The following is a 27,049-nucleotide window of genomic DNA, read 5'->3' on the forward strand; positions in this document are numbered from 1 at the left end:
TTCAGCCACTGAAATCTTCCAGCAAAAGATTGATGTGACTATTTTCAGTTTCATAAGGGAACTTTTTCAGCATCGATAATGTAGATTTTTATTTAGTTTAACAACAAAACATCAGTAAACAACGCTATTCTGCCTAGCCTGCTTTATTGAGGTGAAGTTGGTTTTATATTCACATTGGTTGATTATTGAACAGTGACAGCCTGTGATGTGCTCCCTATATTGTTTACCATGCTACTCTGAATATTCGCTCTGAAATAGCTTGTAAGTGTGGCTTAGTAATAAGTGAAATACTGGCCAACCACTAACTACATTTCTAACTGGCGAATGACATGAACTACTGGGTTGTCTGCTGTCATGTTGGGGTGCACGCGATCGCGATTTCAGGTGACGTAGCTTTGAAACACAGCCCCTCCCCTGCCGTCCAAAGATAATATGCTAACCGGTTAGCATTTTGACAGATCACCTACTGCACCTTTAAGGCTCATATGTTGACTTGATAAAGTATAGGCTACTGTAGCATTTAACAGTTTTGTTGTTTACATATAATATTGCATTATTTGGATACATGTTTTATAAGCTATAAAATGAAAGCCTCAGTTTGGTGCGGAGTTATCATTATGCAAATATCAAGAAACTCTTTGAATTTGTTTGATTCTTAGATTTAGATTTATTAGATTTATTCTTAGACTTTCAACAGATCAATTCATATTCATAAACACATCTATTACGTTTAAAATTAGAAAACCATTTGATATGAGCCCTCCCAAAAATGATCTATCATATAATTTCATGAATTTCACAAAGAACTAATCTATTTATTTAAAAGTCATGAAACGCACAGTAGTATCCCTAACGGACTACTTTGTGTAAAAAAGATAAATGATAAAAGTAACAGTAGTCAAAGAAAAAAAGAACATAAAAAGAGTCAAAGAGCCCAAGTAAATACTGGTGTAAATTGACAAAAGTAAATGTATACCACAGTGGTGACATCTAACAAAACAAGTATTTTCAGTGAATCTTACTCATGTAGACATCTGATAGAAATAGTTAAACAGATTAGTAATCTGTGAATCTGTGAAGCTGCTGATCATGTTTGTGGAGTTGTTTAATGATCCTAATGAGCTGAGATTTTGAGAGATTTATTGAGTTTTCAGTGGAGTTCCTAAGGCCATATCCACGTGTGCAGTGTGCAGTTATTTTTGTAAAGAAATTTTTTTTTTCTTAATTTACTAAAAAGACACGGACCCTAGCGCTTTTGAAAATCTTCACTCTGACAAGAGATTTAAAAAATTTGTGTTTCAGTGACCTGATACTGTGTTTTTGTGTAGAAAAAAAAGCTGCAATTTAGACAATACCCATGTGTGTGGACAGCAGGGCCTAAGGTTGTGACTGAATTCAGTAGTAGATTTGTGCTTTTCTCTAGTTATTTTGCTTGTATAACAGCAGGAGTTCATTATTTTCCGTTCAATCAGCATTTTAACTCTGCTCTAGTGTTATTTTAAGTGTTATTTCTCAGTGGTAGAATTTAATTTTGCTTCGTATCAAATTGTGTATCAAAAAATGTTCTCTCTATTTTAAAGAAAAAATATCAGGTAAAGGGTTAAGTTATATTTAGATGGAGTTTTATGAAAGCAAAATACAAGACCAATAACCTTATTAACTTATTAACATCGTTGCCGCTTGAACTTTTCACAAAAAATATAGAAAAAAACTATAGATCTATTGAAAGATTTGTTTTATTTGGATGAATCTGGAGACCCTCATGATTATGTAGATATAAAGTTGTGAAGGAAATAAATAGTAATATGAAAATTGACTTCATTTGGGGAGGGTTTGCCTCCATTTTTAATCTTTGAATTAGAGGTAAAAAAGTGAAATCCTCATGTGACAGCAAGTAAATCAATTCCTTTTTTTTCTTTCTTAAAATCTTTTATTGGGTTGTTTTGCTTGCATGTCATTAAGAAATTAATCATGTATAACATGTAGAAAATTACTTATAAAAGGAAAATGGCAACTATGAACTTTGGCAACTATAGTTGCCGGTGGGCTTAAATGGGTTAAGTAAAAGAAACAACTTTTATGTTTTTGTTCCCATGATTCATAGAAAATAATCACTCATTGTCTAATATACTGTGTGAAACGAGGATAAAAATATCCAATACTGTAAAATATAGCGTGTTGGTGGTGAAAAATGGTGCAATACATGCATTATTGATTAATCCGTGATCTTTACCTAAACGGATAGACGTGGATGGAGACTTGCTCTGTGTTATTTTTAGCCTTCTTTGTTTTGTCCTGAAAAGCAGAAATGCATAATGCACTTCTTTTTCTCTTCTCCTCCTCCCAGATTTACTTACTGCTCTGGAAAGAAAGAGGACGAGATGGCAGAGAGAGAGAGATATGGAGAATGCGACAGGAAGAGGAAGAGTAGAGAAAGAAGAGGTCCACAGGTGAGACAGGATGGCAATTATCAGTGCGAGTGAAGGATGTGCAGGTGTGTGTGTGTGTGTGTGTCTGTGTCTCCGTGCATGCGGATGAAACTAAGTGACAGTTTAGGAGACTAAATCTACGTTCTTTTCTTGCTCTCAGTGCAGTTTGATTGACAGACAGCATGTGTAGCTGTCATGCAGTGACAGCTCTCAGGAATTGCACTTTCTGCCATATAAGCCAGATGAATGATTGGTTTGCTAGATAGATGGAACCATTTAATGATAAATACTGAAGGTGTAAATCTTTAGAGACTTCACGATCTGATTCTGAGAATCCTGATCCAATTCCAGAAAAAAAAATCTTTTTGACCTACATTTTTTTCCCTATTTCTTCAACTTTACGTTTTGCTTAATTGTGGTTTCTGTGCTTATGTTTTTATAACTGGATTCTGTGTGTGTCAGTATTGTCTTCTGAAATATATTTAATTAACAAAGTTATATTGAGGATAAACAAGCTCAGAATGAAACGACAGATAACAAAGAGCAAATATAAAAAAAACTGTTCCCTTTCCAAAAAAAAAAAACACAGTTTTAATTGATCATGGCAAAGATAAAATAAATCAGTTATTAGAAATGAGTTATTATTAACTATTATGTTTAGAAATGTGTTGAAAAACTCTTATATATATATATATATATATATATATATATATATATATATATATATATATATATATATATATGTATATGTATATATATGTATATATATGTATATATGTATATATATATGTATATATATTTTGTGTGTGCGCGTGCGTCTGTGTGTCTGTGCGGTCCTTTACTGACAGCCGCCTGTGTGGATCTTGTCAGAAAATATGGCGAAAAGTCCTACATGACGGTAATAGTTTGATTGGAGTTTTTCTTCAGTAATGCCACTAATATATGCATACTCCACATGTCTTAATTCCATTTCTGATTAGTTCAGTTATTACTTTAGTCGCATTAAGGTAATCAAAAATTGTTTACATGGTAGACTCTTAATCAGAGTATTTTTAAAATCATATTAAAATCGTATCAAAGTATTGTTGCCCTTGTAAACACACTCAATGTTTGACACATCGTCAGGGCTCTGTGAACTTGCCTTTGCGAAGCAGCATTTTCTGTGTGTACATCAAGGAAGTATGAAATCGCTGTTTGGAGCTCATGTAGGCCTACAGTTCAACATTCATGTTTAACTTTATAAACAGTTTTTTTATAAACAGTAAACACAAGTACATCTTATTAAACATCATTTATTTTCATCACCAATTATCATAGTGGAACAGATTCTCAAGAAGTTTGTGATGCATTTTGGAAACAGGAGATGAGCCCCTTGTCTAATGCGCCACCAGGCTTGAGAAACCCGTTCTCAAAGACCTATTATTTGGGTAGCACACATATTCTGAATGCCTTCGGCAGAATTCAAATGAGCCATTTTAATCTAGAATAATCTAGCTTAATTTTGAGATTAATCTAGATTAAAAAAATTTATCTATGCCCACCTATAATATATGTACATACACACACACACACACACACACACACACACGCACACACACAAAATAAGTCATTTTTATTGAAATTTTTATTTATTGTCTGGTACCACACTGTCCCCATATAGTGATTCCAAATCCGGTTGCAAAGCAAAAGTAGAAGGTTAATGCAGCGCCGTATGACGAAAAAAGTTTCACTTTCTGCAAGAAATTTGGAGCATCCTGAAGCTGATTGCACACCGAACAAGAAGCACCACACCACATCTTTAAAATGTTTAAGTTTGTCCATATTTGTCTAAATTAAGCACAGTTGGCAGCCGATGTACAGATCCCAGTCAACTTTCATTATTTTTCTGTTTCAATGACCCACGCCATTGCAGTCTAATTTGAGTACACAATCGATTCGGAACTTTTGAGAATAAATTCAGTATCATTAGAAAAGGAATCACAATATGACAATGAAACTATTTTTCTCCCACCCCTAATAAATACAAAGATTAATGGACAGACAGACAATGACTCTGTAAAGACTCATCATGTGATCTCAGTCTCTACATTACTGTTTCTGTCAATGAGTGTTTGTCCTCTGACTGCTATGGCAGGCTATTATTTGACTTCTTTTCTCATCTTATTGCATCTCCCAGAACAAGAGAGGTGAAGAGATTGAATATTATTGTCTAAAGTCAGAAAGGGGAAAAATGGAACTGAGAAAAGTGTGTGTGTGTTGGTGCCGGTGTGTAATAAAGGTCTGTGAAGGACGAGGTCCCTGCAGTTGAGGGCAAATTGACTGCAGGCATGTGAATTACAGAAGACAGGCTACGTGTGTAACGTTTCTTTCATCTGTCTGCTCACACATTCCCTCCTTTTCTCAGGTGACTGATCCTCCCCCAACACTTTTTTTCTCTCCTTAAAACTGTCTGAGATTCATTCTGCCTCTCTTTGTCTGGCTCTTTGTTCAGCAGGAGCTGAAGTGTGGAGAGAACGTTCTGTCTCCATCTTTCTCATTGGTATGGCACATTCTGCATCAGTGTGTGTGAATGGCAGATATTCCTCCAGTTTTGCTGTGGAGGATGTGCTCTCTTGTGTAAAGAGCTCACAGAGTCCTTGAGTTCAGAATTACTTGTTTTTTTTTTCTCTCTCTCAGTCAAACACAAATGCAGGTCGGACGTGATGTTATACTCAGAAACACACCGTATAGAACATTCTGCTGCTGTTCCAACAGGAATATGTGACACACACAGACTGCAGCTATATAACAACCACAACACAAAGACACAGAAACCAGAGAGCTTTTAGATGTGGTGTCTAATCCCGGTGGAAAATTTTATTACTCTCTCGTTGTTGAATAGATTTAAGTGAGTTCTCAGTGATGTTAGACTGGATGAGGTTAGTTCACCCATTCTGTCATCGTTTACAATCATGTTATGAGATCATTCACTGATTGTGCTATGGCAAATTCTAGATTTTTTTATTTTTTTGTCAAAGGAAGACAATTATATCTCTACTGTTTCTCCTAATGTTCTATAGGCAAATCAGGGTGGCCGTGTGCAATTAAAAAGACTTAAGACTTTTACAAAGAAAACAAAGCTATTTTAAGTCTTCAAATAACCTTGAATCTAGATTCAATTGGTCGCATTATGTGATTTGGTCACATTACTGCAAGCAAAATTTGTTCAGTTTGATGGACATAATGGGCTCCATTTTAACAATCTAGACACAAAGTCTAAAGCGCATGACGCAAAAGCATTAAGAGCATGTCTGAATCCACTTATGCTATTTTAAGGACTGACAAATACGCTCTGCGCCCTGGCACATGGTCTAACAGGGTTGTGCTTATTCTCTTAATGAGCTATGGGTGTGTTTTAAGCATAACATGCATTAAACCAAGCAGAGTCTCATCCCCCATTCTCTTTAAGAGTCAGTTGCGTCGCACCATGCATCACTAGCGAGAAAACAGTTAAACAGACCAATTGAAGCACGAGGATAAAGAACGAGTCTCCTCCATTCTGCCTCTTTACTTTCTCTTTACCCTCCCCAGTGGTTTTTATAATTATGCAGAAAATAATAATTTTTGTAACATTTTAATCTTATACTTTATAAATGTAAAGATATTTGTGTATTGCTGTACAACCTGTGTGTATTAAGCAATTTGTAAGCCTTTGGACCCGCATAGGCGCATTAACTAACGCGCTCTGTGCTGGACTTTAGACCAGTTTTTAGTTGGCCAATGAAATGGTCTATTTCAGTTCCTCAAAATAGCAATGGCAACGATGCACTTTAACACACCTCCTTTCTACACCGGCACACCCATGAGTCCACAAAGTGCTGCAAATGGATTTGCTATTTAAACAACGTGGGGCAAAATGTGAAAATTAGAGTTGCGCTGGTCTAAAAAAGCAACAAATTGCACCAAACACTTATTGTACTGGGTGTATGATAGGGCCCAATACTGTTTACTATCATTGCACAGACTGACTAAGTTTTTTTCTGCAGTAGTTAACAGGAATGAGTATTGTTAAGGTTTTAACGGTATTACTACTTTTATCAACACCACTTATCGGTTTGCTACTTTAATGGTTTTCTTATCGGTACTTTTTGAAGTGTTTTTTTTTATTATTTATTTATTTATTTTATGAAAAACAACACAGTTTTATTATTACATTTTTAATAGAAAAAAACAATAATTGTAAAACAATTAAATAAAGTTTTCCTGTAAAAGAATGTACTATGGTTTGAAGGAAAATGACTTGGTTTATTGCGCTCCCTGCAGAAAATACCCTCTTTGAGTTGCAAAATGCAGTTAAATAGTCAGATAATGTTTAAGATTTTTCATTAACACATTCACATAAATGAGTTAACAGTGTTTTGGCAGTTATCAATGTAAAAATAAGCTGTTTTTTTATCATTTCTTAATAAGCATAGAAATTATTAGGCTATTCATAGGCTATATTTGTAAATACAGTAATATAAAAGCATTTTTAACCGCTGAGTGTGCGTACACAGTCGAGCACTGTGAAGGCTTTTATACTTGACACGCTCGCCGAAAACACGAGCATTTCTCATGTGAGATTGCCAACTGTCCAGACGAATATCAGATATCGCAAATTAGAAAAGGTTGGTCAGTTAAATTCTGCAACTGTATGTAATGTATGTAAGCCGAGTGCCTTCGACTAATTTCTGCTGATGTATGTAATGTTTATTCAGCAATAATTATCCAATACCGATAACAGAGCCTTTAACGTCAGAGCTTATCAATACTTCTGTCTTTTATAATGTAGCACAGAAACCGATAAAGTATTGAGTTTCAGTACCCATCCCTAGTAGTTACTGTGTGATTAGAGAGAACTAAAGTAGTTGATTGAAGCACATGTGATGTGTGGTGCGCAAGTGTTTAAAAAGAGCTTGCAGGCTCCCGTTTCCTCACGCACAGATTGTTTTCCAGTGGAAACAATCTACCATGCTTGACATATAACTGGTGCGCTTCTGTTTATCATAGACTTGACCAAAAGTGACGCTCCTGCACCCAAAGTCCTGCTTTAGAGTTGATATAAAAATATTTTGTCTTTTTGAAGGTGGTGGTACCCATATTAGCTTTAACCAATTATTAAAAAGATTGTTAATATCCAATCAAGCAGATTTGTACTTCTGCATTGAGTGATCGGCGTGACCCACGACGCCTGCATTGCACACAGTCATGCATTTATAGTTCTGCATGCTGTTTGTTTTGCTCTGCAATTACACTTCCGAAACACTAGCTGGCAGCAGGTTTTTATGCTTCTCTGTGTTGAGTTTTTTTCTTGGGTGTTTTGTTTTTTCTGAGCGTTACCTTTATTGTGCAAGTAGCTAAAACTCGCTCATTCACAGGTGAGAACCGGCAGACGTGCAACAGCTTTAATCATAAGGTAAACACAAAACAAGTTTCCATCTGGTGCTACTTCACGAGACTCGACACTTGTAAACACTCGCTCCAACAGGTTCCCGTAGCTCTCTGTCCTGCTTACACTGGTCACAGCTACCAAGGTGACCAATCACAGAGCTTGCGTCATTGCGATGTGTAGTTACAGTTTTTGAGAGTTGCGCGTCGACGTCAGCCACAGCGAGGGCTATGCGATAGGCTGCTCCGGAGCGTACACGTGTGCTTTACACAGAAGTATTGGTCAGCCTTAAAGTCAGCCTTTACACTATACTTTCTAAATCATTCATTCATTTTCTTTTCGGCTTAGTCCCTTTATTAATCCGGGGTCGCCACAGTGGAATGAACCCCCAACTTATCCAGCACGTTATTACGCAGCGGATGCCCTTCCAGCCACAACCCATCTCTGGGAAACATCCACACACACTCATTCACACATACACTACGAACAATTTAGCCTACCCAATTCACCTGCGATCCAGCGACCTTCTTGCTGTGAGGCTACAGCACTACCTACTGCGCCACTGCGTCGCCTACTTTGTAAATATCTTTGCAATAATAGGGTTAAATTTACTCCATCCAATTTCTTTTGCCAAATTGTTTATTTATGTTTTACTTCATATTGCATTTTTCAGTTTTAATTCTGTCATTAATAAAGAAAACATTTTTTCAAATTGGATTAATTAAAAAATATATTTATTTTTGTCTCTTTATGTCTCTGTTAGACACAAATGAGCTGCAACACAGAGAGAGGTTTTAAATTAGCTGAGAGTAAGTGTGTGTGTGTGCGTTCTAGTGTTGAAACACCTGCCAGCTGTTTCCAGGTGAGTGAGTGGAGTATATTAATGCGAGTGTTTGTGTGTGGTTTAGTGTCAGTGCACTCTCTGTCTGCTAGTCCCAGCGAGGGAAAAGTAATCTGTGTGTGTGGTTTAAAAAAACAAGCGAGGCTCACTGGTTAAAATATACAATGTGCAGGAAGAAAGCACTTTCTTTTCCTTCCTTTCAAACCGTCACCAGATTACTTCACTCTCACGTGTAAACACAAAAGTAACTCTCTTTTTGGGTTTGTGCTATTGTGCTGTAGCTGCTGACCTCGGCACATATAGAAGTCTCACACACTCCCACACGCTTACCTGCGATACTGTAACCATTAATCACATACACAGACCGTGCCTGGAGTCTTTTGTAACTGTTTTATCTAGACATGTTAACCTACACACCTCCTCGTGTGGAGCATCGCTTCAATGTGTGTGTGTAGGTGTTTCGTCTGTTTGCCCAGCAGCAGATATAGAGACGCATATAGATGTGCGAACCCTTGAATTATACAGTCAGACATAATGGCATATTTACAATGAACTTTCCACTTGTAGTCTTTGAGTTGTTTTCAGCTGCTCTGCATGTTGATGTATCTTGCAGTGTATTGGTAGATGGCCTCCTTTGATGGTGGATATAAATAGTAAGGCCCCATTTGATCTGGTCAAATTCAGATAAACAAACAATGCACATAAGCAACCAATATCACACATCTCTGCGATACTTATATTGTATATACTGTTATTGTGATAACGATGGTTTTGCCCCTACTGAAAAAAACAGCTTAAACCAGCCTAGGCTGGTTGGCTGGTTTTAAGTGGTTGACCAGCCTGGTTTTAGAGGGGTTTTGGCCACTTCCAGGCTGGTTTCCAGCCATTTCCAGCCTGGTCCTAGCTGGTCAGGCTGGGAGATGACCAACTAAAAACAGCTTGACCAGCCTAGCCAGGCTGGGAGCCCAGTCAAAACCAGCTATGTCCAGCTTAAACCAGGCTGGTCAAGCTGGTTTTAGATGATTTTAGCTGGTCATTTTCCAGCCTGACCAGCTAAGACCAGGGTGGAAATTGTTGGAACCCAGTCTGGAAATGGCCAAAACCCCTCTAAAACCAGGCTGGTCAACCAGCTAAAACCAGCCAACCAGCCTAGGCTGGTTTAAGCTGGATTTTTCAGCAGGGGCAATATATTGTGCAGTCCTAATATATAAATCTTTACTCACAGTACTCACAATCCTTGCTGAATATAAGTGCAAGTTTCTGACCTCAAACTGTTGAACAGCAAAGTAAACAAACTTTACTTTGAACGGAAGGTCATTGTCGTCCTACTATCCGCACTTGAGCGAGCAGTCATGGATCAGACACATAGATGGAGTGATTGTGAAACTCAAACTTGGATTGCCAAGTGGAACGAAGCAAGTGTTCAACACATTTTGCTCTCTGGTGTTAGCATATCAGTAAATGTGTTCTGCTACAACACGTATATGTGGCCAAGTGTAAATGAAATGCGCATATCCAATAGGATCCAGTCAGTGTAAATGCATGCAATGCCCTCAGCTGTGTTATATTATACACAGGATTAGGGTTGGGCGATGTCGACCAATTTGGCATTGTACGATGTCCAATGGGAAACATCGCGATGGATGATGGCATCGTCGTCATAGGCGTCGGTGAATTAATTATTCATGAATAATTAATTAATTCATAACAAATTAATTATTTGCCTGCATGGTCTTTGTTTTTTTTACCCATAACCAAATCAAAAATAGATAACTTGCACACCATTTACCACCTGTCAATCACTTTTTCTGTGGGACTCTGGCATGAATAGGCAGAGTGATCTGTGTCGTTATAATGGCGACGACAAACTTGGTTGTTAAAAAAGGTGCACAACCAGGGGCGGAGGATCGCCATGCCGGCTCAGCATTGTGATGTCTGTTAGCCATTGGCGATGGACGATGGCATCGTCTATTGGCCCAACCCTACACAGCATATGTTTTTTAGGCTTGTTTACACCAGGCATAAAGATCAGAAAGATTGCGGTAAATACAGGTGTAAATAGAGCTTGCCCACTTTTAATCACTTCGATTTTATAGTATAAATTCTCACATAGTCAAATGATCATGCAGTCAATCACAAAAGACCATCTTCTGTCCACCTACTAACTGAGAATGTGCAATTATTGAAGAAAAAGTATGCTAAATAATGTGATATTAGTTATGCAATACAATGTTTTAAAAAATGTTAGAACCAACATGTTTCATATTATTTCAGGGGGAAAAGAAAGCATCACTACAGCTTCTGTAAATGAGCAGCCATGTTTTGCTGTTACATAAAACAAATCAGATATTTTACAAATGTTATGTTATATATACATTTTAGCAATACTTAAATCGACCTTAAAACATCAAGAACAGGAAAGGAAAAACACTTGAAACTGAAACTGTCATATTGCTTTCCTAACGTGGCTTGCTTGCTTGCTCGTAAATGATTTGAGCATCCATACTCAGTGGTGTAAAGTAACTAATTACAAATACTCAAATTATTGTAATTGAGTAGTTTCTCTCAGTAATTGTAATTTACTGAGTAGTTTTAAAAATGTGTACTTTTACTTACCCTTGAGTACATTTTTAGTGCTGTATCTGTACTTTTACTCCTACTTTCCTTCAACCTGCAGTCACTTTATTTTTTCTTGTCTATGGGGATTAGAAAAATCAGTCCTGTGTGTCCAATCAAATCACACATAGAAGGTAAATCGTATCGTAATGAACTACCTCAAGACATGGATACTTTGAATACTTCCGTTTGCTGCAATTATTAATCGCCCAAGAAGATGTCTAAAGTCTTTACACGCATTGACCCAGAGACTGTTTAGATGCATGTCACTGATGACAGATGTTAACTGTATGATGACCGAAATGGCCTTAAACACCCAGCAGGCACAAGACGTCAACATAACGTCAGATTGACGTTGTACCCCAACATCATGGGCACGTTGCATTTTGTTTGGAAATGAAAATCGGGTTGATGTCAAAACCCAACGTCAGGCCGACGTCAATGTCCAACGTCCAACCCAAAACCAACCAAATATCAACGGCTAATGATGTAACAGCTTGACGTGGTGTAGATGTTACCACTATTGACATTTGTCAGACGTTAGATTTTGGTTGTCATACCTGATGAATAAATGTCAGTATTTGACATCAATATGATGTTGATTTAAGATGTCGGGTCGACGTTAGATTTTGCTTACTTTCTAACAACCAAAAATTGACCAAATATCAACGTCATTTGACGTCATTATTGGACATCAAAATAACATTGTCCTTAAACGCTGGCTAGACATTCAATTTTGGTCACCTGACATCACAACCTAAATCCAACCTTATATTAATGTCTTATGATGTTGTGTGCCTGCTGGGCAATAACTAGATGCACTACAGAATGTTACGTTTACACACATCCACAAATTACATGTAAATGCATCAGTTTTTAACAGCGTAATACTCACTACTCTTGAGTACTTTTGAAAGGACCACTTTTTACTCATACTTTGAGAAATATTTATCACTTTTTACTCTACTTGCACTACATTTTTAGGTAAGTAATGGTACTTTTACTTGATTTTTCAGTACTCTTTTCACCGCTGTCCATACTAGATTTGTTACATTTTATTTTATTTTTTTTATTTTATTTTGTTCCACACTGGCACACTTCTTTTAGAGGTGCACAAAAATATATTTTTTGTATTAACAAATTAACAAACAATAGCAATATGTATATTGTTATACTGACCTTTCGCAGGATAGATATAGGATATGTCGGAAGACAAGTATTCATACTTCACTGTTTTATAAAAAATGATAATGATCAAATACGTAGTTTTCAGTCACATCCTTTTCATTTGTTCACATTCCTGTTCACTTGAAGAGCGGTCATTCATTAGTTCCATACATGACATTAAGCACCACATTTAGCATGAAGAATTATGGGGAAGGATTTCAACAAAATCTGAACATATGTGATGGCGAGATACATTTAATACCAAGTCGAAATAGTAGTGTAGACCACTTGTGATCGGATTAGGCATGGGCCGGTATAAGATTCTGACGGTATGATAACCTTGGATATAAACATCATGGTATCACGGTATTGTGATTACTGCTCTAAAATTAGTTCTTTTTAAATGTCTGGGTAAAGAACAAAACCTTTTTCCCCTTTGTACACAATACATTTTAATTTGGGAAACATTGAAAATATTTTGGAATGGTAAACATGGCTTAAATAATTGCAGGCTAAATTGCAGGCTAAATAATTCAAATGAATTATTGACTTCTGCTGTCTTCATTTGTTTCAAAAACACTGATTTCATTACAATTTAAAACGGCATATTTGGATATTTTTTTTTTGCTGGAGATACTGTTGTACTAAAAAACAAACAAAAAAATAAATAAATAAAAAATCTTACTCATACCTTACTCAACGGAATAGCAGAAAATTTCAACGGTTTTAAAACCTTGACTTTTCCAAACCGCAGTATACCTTGAACACAGTTATCGTCCCATGCCTATATCGGATCACTCAAAACTTGTTAATACCAGGTTTTGGAAGCAGGACATTTAAGAAGATAAAAGTCTTTTTTGTAAACACTTCCTACACTGATTTTTAGGTGAAATTGTGCAGTGTGGTTGGTCATTTAAAATTTCTCTTTTAGAAAGTGATTGTTCATTTTAAACCATGTTTCTTGCTTCACTGTTTTAAAGGGAGAGTTCACCTCAAAAAAACAAATGTCATCAGTTATTCTCCCTCCACTTGTTTTAAACCTGTATGAGTTTCTGTCTTCTGTTAAACACAAAAGAAGTTATTTTGAAGAATGCTGGCTACCTGCATTCTTCACAATATTTCCTTTAAGGGGCTTTTCTGCTGTATGGTATGTTGCTGCTCGGTTCAGTATGGATCAATTTCGGAAACTTTTCCACTGCAACTTGTGCATAATACCTACCTGGTACTTTTTTAGTACCACCTTGGGCGAGGATCTACTCAAGCCATACCATTAGCAAAACTTGCAAAACACCATTTGGTCATTTTATTGAGACCCCAAACCTGCAATATTTAAATAGTCAACAGCAGTTCAATTCAATTAATCTTTATTTCTATAGCGCTTTTACAATGTAGATCATGTCAAAGCAGCTTATCATAGAAGTTCTAGTGAATTGAAAATGTCAGTCCCGTTTTCAGGGTTGAAGTTCAGTTTAATTCAGTTCAATGTGGTTTAATATTCACTGATGAAAGTTCAAACACTGTAGAGCAAATCCATCGATGCGCAGCTCCACAAGTCTCAAACCAAGCAAGACAACAAACTTCACCAATTGACGAACGTGAAGGAAAAAAAACCTTGAGAGAATCCAGGCTCTGTTGGGCACAACAATTTCTCCTCTGGCCAAACTTTTTGTGCAGAGCTGCAATCTAGGCACCGGAGGCTGGAGAATGCTGGACGTCCAATGTGGAAAAGCTGCAGGTATGTGTAGGGCACTGGTGGGTGTTCAGGCTGGCCCACGGAATCGATGCGGAGACTCTGCTGTCCCTGGGATCTTTAAGAAATCAGTCTCATGCTCTCCACTCCTCCATGACCACCACAGCATATGCTCAGGATATGGCCTGGTCCTGGATTATAGAGACCTCGGGATAAAGAAAAACAGACATAACATAAGCATAGATGCCATTCAAAATAGGAGCATTGTGGTCAGTGGAAGATGTTCCTCTCATAACCCTAAGAGTGGATCTAGTGAGAGCTGGATGGGATGACCAGAAATGAAAATGATGTCATAGCAGTAGAGGCGGCAACTGTAGTGATAATCATTATAGTGATGCAGTTTAGTGTCTAAACTTTAGTTTAAAAGCAAACAGAGCTGAGCAAAACTAAAGTGAGCCGATGCCAAATTGTACCGTGCAGCAGTGGAAAAGCGGTTTAGTTACTATAGAAGAAAGAAGAACTTGTACTTGATGTCAATAGAGAGCCTGGTTGCAGCGGTTACTCAAATTACTGTATTTGAGAAGTTTTTTTCCCAGCAATTATAATTTACTAAGTAGTTTTATAAATGTGTACCTTTTCCTTGAGTACATTTTTAGTGCAGTATCAGTACTTTACTCCACTACTTTCCTTCAGCCTGCAGGCACAACTTTCTTTTTTCTTATCTATGGGGATTGGCAGAAGTAGAATTATCAGTCCTGCGATTCCTGTCCAATCAAATCACACATAAAAACTAAATCCCATCATTCTAAACTACCTCAAGACATGGGGACTTCATAAATGAAGCATTAAAAGTGTCCATGAAGATGTCCAAATCGTTACATGACCCAGAGACTGTTTAGACCAGGGGTGTTCAAACTCTGTCCTAGAGGGCCAGTGTCCTGGAGATTTTAGTTCCAACCCTGATCAAACATACCTGAACCCGCTGATCAAGCTCTTCGTAGAAATACTAGAAACTTGCTGGCAGGGTGTGTTGAAGCAAGTTGGAGCTAAACTCAGCAGGACACCGGCCCTCCAGGACTGAGTTTGGACAAGCCTGGATTAGACTGTATGTCACTGATGAGAAGATGATTGATGTTTACTGTACGATGACTGAAATGCCCTTAAACAATCACTAAATGCACTACAGAATGTTACGTTTTCAACCACACGCAAAAATTGCAGCGTAAACACATCAGCCTTTCACAGCATAATACTCAATACACATTACTCTTGAGTACTTTTAAAATGGCTACTTTATACTTTGAGTAATATTTACACCAGATACTTTTACTCGCACTAGATTTTTTGGGCATGTAATGTTTCTTTTACTAGAGTACCATTTCTCACCCAACACTGCCTGGTTGTTAGTTTGTTCTATGATTATTACTATTTTCACGTCTGTATTTGATTTACTGTGTGTTATGTTGAATGTCCCTTTAGCTTGGTTGCTTTGCTAACATTAACTTCATCAGCTGCATGCGGGGCTGCAGGGGTCACATGGGAGGAGTTTGTTTTGTTGAAGACTCTTAAGGGGTCATGAGGGATTTGGGGGTGGGGTACAGATGAGGGGCGTCCTGTGAGATATAGAACATCTTGAAAAAGCAATAATAAGAGAGGGTGAAGTGTTTGTCACAAAACGGGTCTGTTATTTGTACCTGTAGTAGCTTAATCTTGCATAAATATTCACATGTTTTTGCTCTCAAAGCGCAGAACATAGTGCATAAAGCACATGTTCGCTAAACACATGCACGAACGCGCGCGCGCACACTCTTCTCCATCTCATGTTTCTCTTCTTTTAACGCACACACTCATTTTTTTACTGATAGTATGCAGGTGTGCCATCAATTACACACTTTTCTTCCATCTCACGCACTCCCCCACTGTCTCTCTCTCTCTTTCTTTTTTTCTCTCAGTTTCTCTGTCCCTTGTGTTGTTGGTGTCTGGGGGTAAAGGCCCTATTAGTGCCTCTGTCTGGAGCCTGGAGAAACTCTACACCCGACAGAGACTGAGAGACAGAGCTGGAGAAAAGGGGGGAAATGGGGTAACTTGATCTCTTTGGTTTGTCTATTCAATACAGAGGTCACTTGCCCAGGCACAAAGCATTAATCCTTGTGCACACACATACACACATGGACTCATAAACACTCATTTGTCCTAAAATCCCAGAGCAGCAGCATGCAATGTGATGATGTAATTCCGAGCAACATTACACGAACGCTATTGGCACTGCCATCATGAAAATGGTGCCTATATGGAATTATGGGCGGTTTCTGTCAAGGAAACAATGGCTATGGGCTGTTATACCCTCCGGCAGCAAGATATTGTGGAGGAGAGAAATGCAAAATGAGAGGCAGATACAGACAATGTTTCAGTTGAAGTCATGGAGTTTGTCTTCAGGCACTGGAGTAACTGTCCACTTACGGTTTTGAGTATTTGACTGTTATAAGTCTTTTATTTGTAGTCAAATATGACATTTTATATTCTAATATGTATTTATTATTTTGGTTTCTGACGCTTTTGCAGGATCATCATGGGTCAAGAGTTTCTGGTGTGTTTGCTAACTGCCACACAAAGGATTCCCAAACTTTTTTGGTCAGCCAAACCATTTTGACCAAACGTGAATATAAATATTATACTAAATAATTTGCATATTTAATATTAATACTCAGATTTTTACAATTATTTCAATAAAGATTTAAGTAATTGTAAAACCTTCTCATAGCAAGAAGGTTGCTGGTTCGAGTCCCGGCTGGGCCAGTTGGCATTTCTGTGTAGAGTTTGCATGTTCTCCACATGTTTGTGTAAACAAAATTGTCCGTAGTGTATGAGTGTGTCTCTGAATATGAGAGTGTATGGAAGGGCATCCGCTATGTAAGACATATATGCTGGAATAGTTGGCAGTTCATTCCACTGTGGCAACCCCTGGTAAATAATGGACTAAACTGAAGGAGAATGAATGAATGAATGAGTAATTAACAAGAACATTCTGCAGTTCCATATACAGTTTGAGAAATCCTTCTCTAGGCCATTACTGTGTTTTAATGATAATATTATAGTGTATTTACTATTTCATAAGTGCATAAAATGTTTAATCTTAGTGACTGTATGTAAATAGTTAATGATTGCACATTTTTGTATTTGTCAGTATAGTACTCTTATATTCCAGGTTTTGCTTTTTGTTTTTCAATATTTTTCCCAGTTTTGAATTTTGTTCCATTCATCTGCTTCTCAAAACTGCCATTAATTCCAATACCAGTCATACAATGTAATTCAAATATGTTTATATCAGAGATGCCCAAACTAGTTCCCGTGGGCCAAAGTTGGCCCATGGCAAATTTTTATTTGGCCCGGCATACCATCTGAGAATGGTTTCAAGAGTTCACACTTAGCTGATGGTTGATTATAAAGCTTGTTTGCCGTGCTTGCCCGGGAGAGAGCCCTGAGCTCATAAGATCCTCGAGCCCAGGACTCCCTCCCCGTTTGCAAGGCGAGAGGGTAGATCTCAAGAACTCCCCTGCTGTAGTAACTAATGAACAGAAAGTGATTGCTCTTAAGAGATAACTACTTACTAGCAGCATGTCTATGGTGTCAATTAACTTAAGTTGCATGTTTTTGGATGGTGGGAGGAAACCGGGGGAAACCCACGTGAGCACGGGGAGAACGTGTAAACGCCGCACAGTAACTTCGGCTGGCTTGGTAAGGACTAGAACCAGTGACGTTCTTGCTGTTAAGCTACAAAAAAGCTATCTGAAATTAAATATTTCAATTTAAATGGTGTAAATAATCTTAATTTTGTTTAAAATGTACACACAACAGATAGAGGATAATGCAGAGACTTTGGTGAGTGAATCAAAGCAAAGGCAGATTCTGCTTGACTAGTGTATACAGCATTGAACTCCACTGTATTATAAATATGATTGTAGTTTAGTTTGCTATGTGTATCTTTGGCCCACAGCTCTCAATGATATTTGGTTTTTGGCCCTTTATGCGTAATAATTTGGGCACCCCTGGTTTATATGGACTAGTAAAGTAAAAGGAGTCTGTCATATGCATCATATGATTGACCATATAAATGCCATTGTTCTCGCAGTAATCATCTAGTACCATGGTTTTTACATCACTGACGGTATGGCGGTACGTTTACAATGCCTTTCTCAGAACAGTTGAGGCACAGCTACAATCAGAGGAGCACTTCAGCTTGGGCTTGGACAGTGAGCAGTTGTCTTCAGGATTAATTAATTGCCATGCTCTTAGTGAGCAGATGTCTCTGAGAGAGTGTGTGTGTTTGTTGTGTCCCTGTTTGTGTTTATGCACAATTTCATGGTAAGACTGTGTGATATAGTGAATATTCATGATCTATTTGGGATCTTTGGGCTGAGATTTAGCAACATTGTCTATTTTTTAGGGTTGTTCCCATACCTAAACTATTATCAGAAATACTTGCCGATATTGGAAAAATTCTGCCATCGGTATCGGCAAGTATTTTAAACCATAAATCAAACTGATACAATACCATCTTTTTAAATGAGACATTTGCCCGCTAGCATTGCTTAACACTGCAAACCCAGAGTCACTGCTCAGAATGCAAACACAGGAAGTCGTGCTTTGTTGCCACAACAATCACTGTAAGAGCAGCAAAGAAGAAGAGGGTGTCGCACTATTTTATTTTTAAAATGTTTCTAATTTTTACGTTTAAAAAGAGGTTATTTTTCTATATTATTCATATTCTTTTTTTTTTTTTCAAATTTATATATGGGCAAGGTGGTGCAGTGGGTAGCATGTTCGCCTCACAGCAAGAAGGTCACTGGATTGAGCCTTGGCTGGGTCAGTTGGTGTTTCTGTGTGGAATTTGCATGTTCTCCCCGTGTTCGCGTGGGTTTCCTCCGGGTGCTCGGGTTTCCCCCTACAAGTCCAAAAACATGCGCTATAGGTGAATTAATTAAGCTAAATTGTCCGTTGTGTATGAGTTATGAGTGTGCATGGATGTGTTCCAGTGATGGGTTGCAGCTGGAAGGGCATCCGCTGCGTAAAACATAAAACATATGCTGGATAAGTTGGCGGTTCATTCCGCTGTGGTGACCCTAGATTAATAAAGGGACTAAGACGAAAAGAAAATGAATGAATGAATATTTTTTTTTACAGTTACAGTTGAAGTCAGAATTATTAGCCCCACTTTGAATTTCTTTTTTAAATATTTCCCAAATTATGTTTAACAGAGTAAGGAAATTTTTACAGTATGTCTGATAATATTTTTTCTTCTAGAGAAAGTATTATTTGTTATATTTTGGCTAGAATAAAAGCAGTTTTTAATGTTTTAGGAACGATTTTAAGAAGAAAATTATTAGCCCCTTTAAGCTTTTTTTTTTCAAGTCTACAGAACAAACCATCGTTATAAAATAACTTGCCTAATTACCCTAACCTGCCTAATTAACCTAGTTAAGGCTTTAAATGTCACTTTAAGCTGTATAGAAGTGTCTTAAAGAAGATTTAGTAAAATATTATTTACTGTCATCATGGCAAAGATGAAATAAATCAGTTATTAGAAATTAGTTATTAAAACTATTATGATTAGAAATGAGTTGAAAAAAATCTTCTCTCTGTTAAACAGAAATTGGGGGAAAAATTGGGGGAAAAACAGGGGGGCTAATAATTCAGGGAAACTAATAATTCTGACTTCAAGAGTATACTAAAAGACTTGAATAGGTTTTTTCTCTGTTTGTCTACTTGTTTCAGTGAAGTACAGTAAATAATATTACAGTTGAATTTCTAAAAATAAAAGTGTCAGACAATAAAAATACACTAGATTGCCAAGATAAAGTAGTATTTGTCTATAGTCACAAATCTGTGTGCATCCATGAAGAAGCATTTACTGAACTAACTGAAGTGTATATTAATACTAATCATAATAATCTGGCCAGATCACATGGTTTTGGACTCGATTGGAAACGGACATTACCTTGACATTAACGTGTATCCTGACACATTTGCTGTGCAAAAACAGTGCAAAGCTAAACGCGCGCGCTGTCTGTGTGCATAAACTTTGTAACGACATTGTGTGTGACTCATCGTAGCAGAAAGGCTTGAATTAACTCCACAACAAACACATTAAATAATCGTTGGGAAAGTTCTTACTGTAGTGTTTCTCACAAACGTTTTGTGAGGTCTGCTTCCTTCATGTCTGTCACTGTGCTGTTTATCTGACGCAGCTGGAGATTGAGGCACACTCTGACAGGCACGTTGGAACAGTGAGCGGGGAGAACTAGCATTAAAGGCACAGGCAATAAAAACAGTTACATTGTGTTCAGAGCAGAAAATTCAATCTTCTGAAAGGTATAATAAATAATCTGATGGGTGTTTTGAGCTGAAACTTTACAGACACATTCAGGAGACACAAAAGACTTGTATTAAATCTTGAAAAAGGGGTAAAATAGGTGACCTTTAAAATAACCATATTAGTTGTGATTTCTGAGCAAATATATAATTAGCAGCAATGCTCTCCATATTAAATGTCATCATTGTCTGATAAGTATTAAGATATGCTCTGTTACCCAGTGATGCTGCATGCTGTTGTATTGTGTCAGTGCTGTAGGGCAGCGTGTCTGGCCTGGCGATCCCCTTTCAGCCGGGGGTTTTCCTGCTTGCACGGCCCTTGCATGTGGCCTGGACTTAGGCCAGATCTGCAGCCTGCTCTGCCTGTGCCAGAGTCCCCGGAGGCTTGAAAGGACAAAGCTGGGCTCCATCCAGCTCTCTTAACCCCCTAACGCTGGCACCACACGAGCTTTATCTGCGCTTCTCGCGCGCTCGCTCTCTCTTGATATCATTTCACTTTGATGGTCTGATCTATCTCCGGCTCACACAACCTTAAACACGCGCTCTGAAGCTGCGGTGGCCGCTGTGTGGCAGTGTGTGTCTCACACTGTGTGTGGCCTCACATCAAACTCCTAAGTATTTTGCTTAATGAATTCTTCGCCCTCACTGTATGCCCGTTTGAGTGGTACCAGCATCTAAGCTCCAGTGCCGCCCCGTGCACCACCCACAGCGAGAGAGAGAAGTGGCGTCTGGGGAGCTCAGGGTGGTTCTGGTCATGTGTGGTCCTCCATAGTGTTTTAATTAGCTTCTTCTCACTCAGATGGATCATTAGTTATAATGAGTCCAAACCACAGAAACACACTTACACATTTGTAACACACGTCATGGATATACCTATAAAAGAATACTTATTTTGTTAATATAAGACGGAAAAATCCTCTTTAAAATGATTCTGTGCGTTTACGTGTATTTACACATCTGCTCTGAACTATTTGAAACATTTCAACAGCTTACATTCCATTTGTTGCTTTACACAGCACTGTTCAAAAGTTTTGGCTCAGCGGGGTTTTTTTTTTTTTTAAGAATAATAGTACTTGCTTTTACAACAAAGATGAATATATATATACATATATATAAAATATACGAAATATATATATACATATACAAAATACATATACAATATATATATATATATATATATATATATATATATATATATATATATATATATATATATATATATATATATATATATATATATATATATACAAAAGAAAAAAAAAAAATATATATATATATATATATATATATATATATATATATATATATATATATATATATATACAAAAGAAAAAAAAATATATATATATATATATATATATATATATATATATATATATATACAAAAGAAAAAAAAAATATATATATATATATATATATACAAAAGAAAAAAAAAAAAAATATATATATACAAAAGAAAAAAAAATATATATATATATATACAAAAGATACATATATATACATTTGTTTTTTTACACAGCCTTTTTTTACACAGATCTACTAACTACCTGTGGCGTTATTTTAATGACAAATGTCGTGAGCGCAGTATTAGAAGTCGAGATCACATTTATGTAATAGCCTAAGAGTATGCGGATCTTTTTGCTTGCGCGCCAATTTTTTCTGCTCGTGCATAAAACTTCTTGCACGCCCCCTCAAATATAAGCCACAGTAAGAGCGCGCAGATGTTCTTATGCGCTCTAAAATAAACGCTGCTGAAGTGCGATTTAGTGCGTTTATGCAACGAGTATGTCTCCAGCATTTATTAGATTTGCTAGGAATTTTTATGAATGCCTCTGGTATTAATGCGTCCTGAAATAAAATAAAACGTGTTTGCTGGCCTCACGCATTATGCACCTGTCACAGTCAGCCAGTCAGTCAGTCAGCACGAAACCTTAAAGGGTTAAACAAATGACGCACAGCACTGCTATGGTTACAGAAAAGTTCACGCTGTTATAATTCACTTACCTTTTAATACGTTTTGGTGCGATTTTATATATATATATATTAGCCTTTTTTTCAAATTTAATATAAGTGTTTTGCGTCTCCAGAATGTGTCTGTAAAGTTTCAGCTCAAAACACCTATCAGATGTTTTATTATACCTTTTATTAAATTCCTATTTATACATTTTTCCACTTGGTGGCGGTTTTGGTGTACTGCTCCTTTAAGGCTAGTCCTCCCCGCCCACCGTTTCTACGTGCCTTTCTGCGTGCCTTAATCTCCTCCCTCGGCTGCGTCAGACAAGACACAGACTTAAAGGAAGCAGACCTCACATAGCGTTTGTGAGAAATACTACAGTAAGAACTTTACCAATGAGTATTTGTTGTGCAGTTGCATCGATGAGTCACACACACACACACACACACAGACAGACAGACAGACAGACAGACAGACAGAGCGCCCGTTTAGCTTTGCACTCTTTTTGCACGCAAATGTGACAGGATACAGGTTAATCTCCGCTGCTGTATGGATATCTGTTATGTTAATGAAGAAAATGAACCTGATTTAACGTCCACAAACCGGGATTAAAGCGTCTTTAATTGTTCTGACACGCGGCTATGCTGATGAAGTAAAGCTGAAGTAAATCGCTGTAATTCATTACACACATGCACTGTTTTAAAACATTTCAAACTTGTAAAACTCACTCTTGATCACATTTGATGATGATTGATGATCCTAGCAAACTGAACAGAACTTTTATTCCCGGCTGCTTTGCGCACGTCCTCTATTGTTGATATGATTATACACATGACTACCGGGACATGTTAATATGCGCAGATGTCAATCAATTCAGTGGGCGGGGGGACCGCACTCCTATGTAAAGTTGCGGTCTGTCTGAAAACCGCTCCAATTGGTCCACCGTTTTTTATGTTGCTAAATTGAAAAAAAAGGACTGGGTGAGTTAATATCACCCGAATATGACGGTTTATACACCATACATGCACATATGTCTGTCCAAACAGCTTGAAAAGTAGATTTTTCACCATAGGTGCCCTTTAAATGTCACTTTAAGCTGTATAAAAGTGTCTTGTAAAATATCTAGTCAAATATTATTTACTGTCATCATGGCAGTATTGATGATACTCGGTTGAATTAGTCATATTAGTCACTCAGCTCATTAGTCAAAAATACTAAGTAAGTTTCATCTTGTGTTGTTATATAAGTGCATATACAATAATATAATTAATATAAATTAATAATAAACAATAAATTAAGAACCTACAATTTAGGCATGCTCATTTTGGTTAATTTTGCCAACCGACAACCACCGCTCGTTATCTGAATATTAACTATTAACCGGTCAGATTATTATTAAAATATTATTTAATTTAAAAAATAATAATTGACGTGTCTATTTTGTGTCTGACACATTAAATATTGCATTGTATAATACTGATTTATTTCATCATATTAACAACAGAACATAACAACAGAGCATCTTCACGCACCTGCAGTGTTTCCAACAACACAGAAATAAAGATTAAACTAAATAAAAAAAATAAAATAAATAGTTCTGCTCTAGATATTTTTCACTTAAATGACAAATTTAGATTACAAAACGAAAACACTGACTAAATCCTTTTTAAGAACCAGCATTGGCTGTTTATTTCCATCACACGTTTTTTCTTCCTTTAAATAAAAATAGCAGGCTATACCTCAAATCGATTGCTACACGCAAAATATGCATTTAATTTATGCTACGCTGTTATTTTTATACCACAAACCTCTGTCAACATTTGAAATAGAAGTCATTAGTTTAAAGATTATTTCTTGAGCTTCTGGTTTTACCTTAGAGCTTGTGTGCTATTATTTTCTCTCTCACTGACAAGGCACATATGTTGACTTGTAAAGTTTTGCAATTACATGTATTTACACATCTGCTCTGAACTATTTGAAAAATTTCAACAGCTTACATTCCCTTTGTTGCTTTGCACAGCACTGTTTAAAAGATTGAGGTCAGTGGGGTTTTTCTTGGACAATCACACTTGTTTTTTCAACAGAGATGTATTAAATTGTCAAAAGTGATTACAGGTATTTATAATGTTTCAGAAGACTTCGCTTTCAAATTATTGCTGGTGCTTTGTAATTTCTATTCATCAAAAATGTATCGTGGATTGCAATTTAGCAGCACAGATGTTTTCAATATTGATAATTATAAGAAATGCTTAATCAAGTCAGCACATTAGAATGATTTCAGTCATTTTGCAGTCATTATGCTGAAAATGTAGCTTAAAGCGAATCCATTCTAGAAAAAAAATGTTTTTTATTATAGTATAGTATAGTATAGTATAGTAAAGTATAGTATAGTTTTGTTTGTTTGTTTGTTTGTTTTTATAATCCAGCGTTGGTGAATTGTGAATTTTAGTGTGTGAAATGTTGTCAGTATCCTATCTTACAGTCATCGTGGGATCAGTCAATACTTTTAAATGGACATCAATACTCCCAATGTTAATATGATTAAAGGACACCTATTTTAACCCTATTTAAGATGTAAGATAAGCCTTTGGTGTCTCCAGAATGTGTTTATAAAGTTTCAACTCAAAATACTCATCAGATAATATAATATAGTCCCCAGAATCTGCCCGTTTTGGTGTCCGAGTTCAGTGTAGCTGTTTTTGTAGCCTGTGGCTTTAAATGCAAATGAGCTGCTTCTCTCTGCCCACTGTTCATTTGCGTGTCTGCTTCTTATCATGCATTACGTCAGATAAACAGCAGTCAGTGACAGATGAAGCTGAAAAACAGCTCATTAGTTAAAATATCAAGTCTATTTCATGTATTTGAGTTTATTCAAGCCTTTCTGCAATGATGAGTCTCAGACAAATGCCGTTTGCAGTACACACACACACACACACACACACACACACACACACACACACACATATATGGGTTTTTACTGACACCATGGTGATTATAGAGGTTAAGAATTACATAGCAGTTTCACTGTCTTTATTACAAACATGCTGTTTTTTAATAAAACTTAAAAAAAATAACTATAAAACTTTTAAAAATCACAGATAGTTGGATCTTTTTATCCCAGTTTCTTTGCAAAAAAATGTTCTGTGGACATGCGTGCCCATGTTATTATAGTAACATGGTGCCTGTCTAGCAATTCGGTGGGCGGAGAAAACCGCACTCTACGTCACGTTGCGGTGGGCCTCAAAATACTGAGATTTGGGTCCTATTTTAACATCAGGAAATTTAAAAAAAAGAGACTTGTTGTGTTTCTATCACTCCAATAAGACAGTGGACACACTATACCTACACACAGTTTTGTCCAAACAGCTTACGAAGGTTGATTTTTATCATTGCCATTTAAGAGAATACTCTGATTAAGAGTCTACCATGTAAACAGAGATTTCTGATGACCTTAATTCGACTGAAGTCATAATCATTGTAAATACTAATCGGATTAAGACATGTAGACTATTCCTATTTTAGTCACACTATTAAAATGCAATACAGACATTTAAACATCTTAATCAAACTATTACTGTCAATTAGAACTTTTTGCAGGATATTCCATACACACGCAGCTTGACACTCTGCACCTAATAAGTCAGTACAGACACCCGCATCTCCAAGTGTACACACACAGTGAACTCCTGGGAGACTCATCACACCCGAATACAATTTTACAAAGGCTGTCTGGGAAATGCGGAAGTTTTCTTTCCATTAGGCGTGCGGTATCAAATTGCATTTAAAATAACTCTCTTCATCAGTCCATACCATCCAGAGTTCATCAGCATAAACACCTTAATCATGTTATTGCCTTGTTTACAAGTACAACAGAATTGAAGGACAGGGAATACTGTAGTAGTAATAGCTGTTCACTAGTAACAGTCATTTCATTATAAAAAGCTGACAATGCAAGAGAACGTTGTTTATGTGATATTTTGAAATTCTCAAATTGGATAAGCCAGTGGAACTGTCGTAAAAGGCGTTTATATGCATAGCGAAATTGGGGCAGTAACATGACCTTACACGTCTGTGTGTGTGAGAGAGAGAGAGAGAGTGTGTGTGTGTGTGTGTGTGTGTGTGTGTGTGTGTGTGTGTGTGCACGCGCCTGTCTGCCTTTGTACAAAAACCTTTAAGACACCCTGAACCCTCATGACCTTTTTGTCCAGACACCCCCCCCCCTCCCCAGTAGTAAAATCCCCCATCTGGTTTCAACACAACATCACAGAAAGACACATACGACATGTGAATTCCTGCAGTCACCATCCCTCCAATCTCACTCAACATGCTTTTACAAAGCACTCATGCTTTATCTGCATGTAACAGAGGAATTCTACCTCACAATATTTGCGGTTACACATGTGTATTTCAACAAAGCAGTAAATCATGCATTTCATTAGGATAAATATAGGTGACTTAAATTTCTGAAAGAATAATGAAGTTCCTCAAGTCATAATTGTACAAGTTTTGCATTGAAACAATTCATTAAAGTAGTTCTCTGCTGATTCACAAAAGTTAATCAGTTAAGAATCATATT

This window comes from Danio aesculapii, chromosome 7 (genome assembly GCF_903798145.1).
Source record: "Danio aesculapii chromosome 7, fDanAes4.1, whole genome shotgun sequence".
Classification (NCBI taxonomy): Eukaryota; Metazoa; Chordata; class Actinopteri; order Cypriniformes; family Danionidae; genus Danio; species Danio aesculapii.